The sequence below is a fragment of the Miscanthus floridulus genome, chromosome 19, assembly GCF_019320115.1.
Source record: "Miscanthus floridulus cultivar M001 chromosome 19, ASM1932011v1, whole genome shotgun sequence".
NCBI lineage: Eukaryota > Viridiplantae > Streptophyta > Magnoliopsida > Poales > Poaceae > Miscanthus > Miscanthus floridulus.
Genome location: NC_089598.1, coordinates 108,241,284 through 108,247,283, shown reverse-complemented (window position 1 = coordinate 108,247,283; position 6,000 = coordinate 108,241,284).

Sequence of the window (6,000 nt, the reverse complement as noted above, 5' to 3'; positions counted from 1 at the left end):
CTCGGGGAGTCATCAACCCCAGCAATCCCGGACTACAACAAACCAACCTCCTCGATGGCCTTTTGCCCACTCGAGGAAACCAAGGCGGTGGGGATCGACCCCACTGACTCAACCAAGACAGTGCGGATTGAGACCCAGCTCACGACCAAATAGGAATGCGAGCTCGTCGACTTCCTGCACGCCAATCATGATGTCTTCGCATGGAAGCCATCTAACATGTCAGGCATACCACGGGACGTTGCCGAGCACGCACTACGCCTCATCCCGGGCTTGAAGCCTGCTAAGCAACGCCTGTGTTGCTTCGACGATGAGAGGCACAGGGCCATAGGCGAAGAGATCGCCAAACTCCTAGCAGCCGGATTCATGAGAGAGGTATTCCACTCTAACTGGCTTGCCAATCCTATTCTTGTTAAAAAGAAGACCGGGAAATGGAGAATGTGCGTTGATTATACTAGCCCCAACAAAGCGTGTCCAAAGGATCACTTTCCTTTGCCGCACATAGACCAGATAGTCGACTCCACCTCGGGTTGCGAGATCCTCTCCTTTCTGGATGCCCACTTAGGCTATCACCAGATCATGATGAAAGAGCCCGATCAGCTCGTAACCTTGTTCATCACCCTATATGGTTCGTACTGCTACGTAACCATGCCTTTTGGCCTAAAGAACACTAGCGCCACCTACCAAAGGTGCATACAGTAATGCTTCACCGACCAAATCGACCCGCTCGATCAGCCTGGTCAAGCCGAGCGGTCGAGACCAACAATCAACGTCTATGTTGATGACATAGTGGTCAAAATGGCTCAAGCTTGTGACCTGATCGCAAACTTGGCCACAACGTTCACGAACCTCCGAAGGTTCAACATCAGATTGAATCTCGAGAAATGTGTTTCGGGGTTCCGAAGGGGAAGCTACTTGGATAAATTGTGTCCGAGCACGTCATCGAGGCCAACCCCGAAAAGATCCAGCCATCTCCAACATGGACCCTATACGCAACATCAAGAGCATACAAAGGCTCACCGGCTGTCTGGCTGCCCTCAGCCGATTCATCTCCTGGCTCGGCGAACGGGGGATGCCACTCTACAAGCTCCTCAAAAAGACGGATGTGTTCGTCTAGACTGAGGAAGCTTAGCACACTCTGGAGAGCCTTAAAGCGTCACTGACACTGGCCCCAATCCTCGTCGGTCCCAAACGGGGAGAACCCCTCCTCCTCTATGTCGCGGCAAGCAACCATGTGGTGAGCGTCACACTGGTCGTCGAAAGGGAGGAGCCGGGACACCACCTTAAGGTCCAGTGGCCCATATACTTCATCAGGGAGATACTCACCGACCCCAAGGTCCGGTACCCCTAGGCGCAGAAACTCCTATATGCCAAGCTGATGGTGACCCGGAAGCTCCTGCACTACTTCACCGACCACGAAGTCTTGGTCATCACTTCATACCCGCTTAGGGACATCGTCCACAACCACGACGCTGTGGAATGGATCTCCAAGTGGGCACTCGAACTCATGGGCCACGACATCAGGTATATCCCTTGTACCACTATTAAATCTCAGGCTCTCGTGGATTTTGTCGCCGAATGGACGAAAGTGCAGCTACCGACCCCGGACGTCACCCACGAGTACTGGACAATGTACTTTGATGGATCCATAATGGCGCCCGGCTCGGGGGCTGGAGTGGTTCTGATCTCCCCGGATGGGAGTAGGCTCCGCTACGCCATATGTCTCCATTTCTTGGCCTCAAACAATGCTGCGCAATACGAGGTCCTCATCAACGGGCTGTGCATCGCCATCGAGCTCGGCGCTACGTGACTCTACGTCCGTGGTGAATCAGAGTTGGTCGTTGACCAAGTCATGAAGGAGTCCTCCTACAAAAGCCCCCTCATGGCAGCATACTCCCAAGAGGTGCGGAAGCTCAAGGACAAATTCTAGGGGATCGAGCTGCATCACGTCCCCCGAAAGGACAACGATGCCGCTGATTTTCTCGCAAAATTGGTCGCTAGGCGGGACCCGTCTTCGAGCGGGATCTTCATCAACGATCTCCATGAGCCATCCGCCTGCATCCTAGAAGGTCCAACCCAGACACACCCCGATGCTAAGCCAGTGCCCGGGGGCTCCAACCCCGACGCCAAGCCGGCACTCAGGGGCTCCGACCCCAGTGCCTCCATGACGACGTCACCCGCTGACATCGTCGTGTTGGCACTCGATCAAACCGACTGGCGAGCGCCGCTACTCGCCTACCTCCTTGAGGAGGTTCTCCCACCCGAAAGGACTAAAGCTCGATGGATCGCTCGATGCACCAAGACCTTCATCGCGCTCGGTGACGAACTTTACAAAAGGAGTCCATCGGGGGTGCTCATGAAGTGCATCCCTACCAACCAGGGGAAGCAGCTCCTCCTCGAGGTCCATGCCGAGATCTACGGGCATCATGCGGCCTCGAGGTCACTGGTCGAAAAATCCTTTCGCTAAGGTTTTTACTAGCCCACCGCACTACGAGATGCAGAGGAGGTCGTCTGCAGGTGTGAGGGATGCCAATTCTACGCTCGGCAAACTCATTTGCCAACACAGGAGCTTCAAACCATCCCCATCACCTGGCCATTCATGGTCTAGGGCCTCAACATGGTAGGACCCCTCAAAAAGGGCCCAGGCGGCTTCACTCACCTGCTCATAGTGATCGACAAGTTCACCAAGTGGATAGAGGCCAAGCCTATCACCAACATCCATTCGAAAGAGGCTATCAAATTCTTCCTCGACATCATCTACCGGTTCGGCGTTCCTAACTGCATCATCACTGACCATGGGACTAACTTCACCAGGAAGAAGTTCCTAGACTTCAGTGATGGATACGACATCAGGATCGACTGGGCCTCGGTTGGACATCCATGTACTAACGGTCAGGTCGAGCGTGCTAATGGCATGGTCCTCCAAGGACTTAAGCCACGCATCTTCGACTGACTCAACAAGTACACCGGGCGATGGGCTACAGAGGTCCTAGAGATCCTCTGGAGCCTGAGAATGACCCCGAACCGATCCATAGGGTTCACACCCTTCTTCCTGGCCTACGGAGCTGAAGCAGTGCTGCCCTATGACCTCGACCATGGTGCCCCAAGAGTGAAGGCTTTCGACCGTGACTGAGCCATGGAGGCTCAGCAAGACATAGTCGACTTGCTCGAGGAGGCCCGTAAGACAACCGTCATCCGCTCCGCTCGCTACCAGCAAACTCTCCGTAGGTACCACGAAAGGAAGATTAGGGGGAGGATCCTCGAAGTCGGTGATCTCGTACTCTAGAGGACCCAATCAACGAAGGAAAAACACAAACTCTCTCCACCATAGGAAGGACCCTATATGGTGACCGAGGTGATCCGACCAGGAACCTACCGACTGAAGGACGACAATGGCAACGTTCTCACCAACACTTGGAACATTGAACAGCTACGTCGTTTTCTCCTAAATTTGGTCTTACCGCTTTTATTCAACACTTGCTCCTGTAAAGCACCCAAGCCTAAACACTTTCAGCCTAGGTCGCTCAGGGGCTCCATGAGGGTACAATACTAAACACTACCTCTATTTTTTACTATCACATGGTAAAAACTCTTTGCCCGAACGAAAGTGCATTCCATTCCTTTGATTACCATATGTGACTTTGTTTTTTACTCCCGACCGAGCACACCCCGCCACGACCTATGGTTATGAGTAGACAAGCCTCGTGGGCCTAAGGATGGCAACGGATCAGGTTTGGTGCAGGTATCCACGGGTTTCGGGTTCTGCGGGTTTGGGGATGGTTTTTCACCCACGGTTTTCGGGTTCGGGGCCCCGAAACCAATCGGGTTCGGTTTCGGGTTTGGTTTTCCACCCGTGGATATCCAATGGATATCCGAAATAAATCATTTGGAATTAAAACTCATGTTTTATAATATACTAATAATAATTTGTTTACTTAGATTATTAAATTTATTTAAAGTTGACTCATGAAAATATTTATTATTTGTTGCCTCTTGTTTATACATGTGAATATGTGTATATATATCCGCGGGTTTCAGGTATCCATTCGGGTTTCGGGTATCCGTTCGGGTTTCGGGTATCCGCGGGTTTGGTTTTGGTGATGGATTTCCACCCGAATTGGTTTTCGGGGCGGATTCGGGTTTCGATTTCGGGTTTCGGTTTTGGGTGCACGGAGACTCCACCCGATCCGAACCCGACCCGTTGCCATCCTTACGTGGGCCATGCCTAGGTTCTTAAAAGTTGCAGCCTACAGAATGAATGGGCAGGTGTAAAAAAGAAAGGATAAAAACAAAGCTATGCTAGCATAAAAACAAGGAACGAATAGTGATTCTATCACAAAACAGAACTGATGTATTCATTGATACAAAAATTGTTCACACGGGGGCTCCCCCATGAACTTAACAATTACATTTGCTAACAACTTCTACTCCAAATACTACTATGGCCGCTCGGTGGCATCGGCTGATGCCAAAGGAGAGGCCACGGCACATGCCGCCGGACATAACCACCACAGCAAGGGCCCCGCCCGGTTCCACTCCCTTGACTTCAGCGAGCGCAATGGGTACCTCAAGGGTGTCGCACCCATAGATGCTTAGCAGAAGAGCATGGAGCTCCTGACCTTCTCATGCAATCGAGGTACCTCCTGGGCAGGGACGCTGCCCGCCGTGGTATGGCCGCCGTGGCTGGAAGATGTCTCATCAAACTTTATGAACTGGCCAACCTGAGCAACTGCAAGGGCGAAACCTCCCACCGGTGCAGCCCCGAGCGTCTTCCTCTCCGACAAGGCTCGCCTAGAGAAGACTCACCGGAAGGAGTCCACGTGCGACTCCATCCCGACAAAAGCCTCACAGATGGTGATGAAGCTGGTGACGTGTAGTACCCTCTAGTGCGCCACCTCCTTCGACGAAAGCAACCTCTTCTCAGCAAAGGCGGCCAGCACCACCTCATCTACGCTAGATGACCTCCAGCTCGACATTACGCTCCGAAATCATGAACGGGTCTGTGGGTTCTCCTTTCCCTCTCCCTTCCCCTATTTAAGGAGGAGATGCAGCAGTTGAAGAAGGGCAAAGGATTAGGGCAAAAAACCCACTCCCTTCCCCCATTCAATGCAGATGGGAAACGACGGGACGTGCCCTGACCAATGGCACGCATCCTGACCGATGGGATGCACCCTGCCCGATGGAACGGCGCCTGATCAAACGGGACGTGGCCTAGGTATGGCCCACCACTACTGCACGACCGGGCGTGAGAAACAAAGTGCCACCACACGTAGGTGGCCCTCTGCCTTCCCAGGCGGGACTTAGAAAGGCCCAACTACGGGATCTCCGCCTAGGAGAGACCATCGGGCTTCCTGAGTCAATTGGATAGCTTAGGAAAACACCGAGACATAGGTAAGGAGCAAAGGGACGCCCCATGTGGGCCATGCCGACTCCATCACGAATGACGAGCGTGGATTACGGTCGGACATTTTTGATTGGAGCTCTTCAAACCCCATCACTCGAGTCATCAAGGTAACATTACCAACCCCCACTATTTCTTTATATAATCATTCATTCATCTATACACGCATTTATTTATTCCATACATCTGAGGCATCGCATATGCAGTTAAATGCATCACAACGCTCTGTGTTGCGTCATGAAGCGGTAGTTGCCTCATTCAACATGAGCAACGACCGACCGGGGTTCGAAGGCTGGCCCATGAAGGGCTCAAGGCCGCCTCGCATCAAACAAAGTCAGGGGAGAAAATGTAGATGAGCCCCGAGCGGCCCTCGCCTAGTCTAACCCTCGAAGTAGACAGGGTCATCTCAACCTTCTTGTTTGAACCTAAACCTCTACCAAACCCACAGAATCTCCATCGAGAGGAGGCCAGTGGGCCACCCGGGTCGGTCTCTGGAATGACCCAGGCATCTGCTGGGTTATAGGTTAAGGAGCAGTGGAATGTCACATGAGGGCTATGCCAAACCCGTCACGAACGACGGACCTGGACTTCACTCGATCATA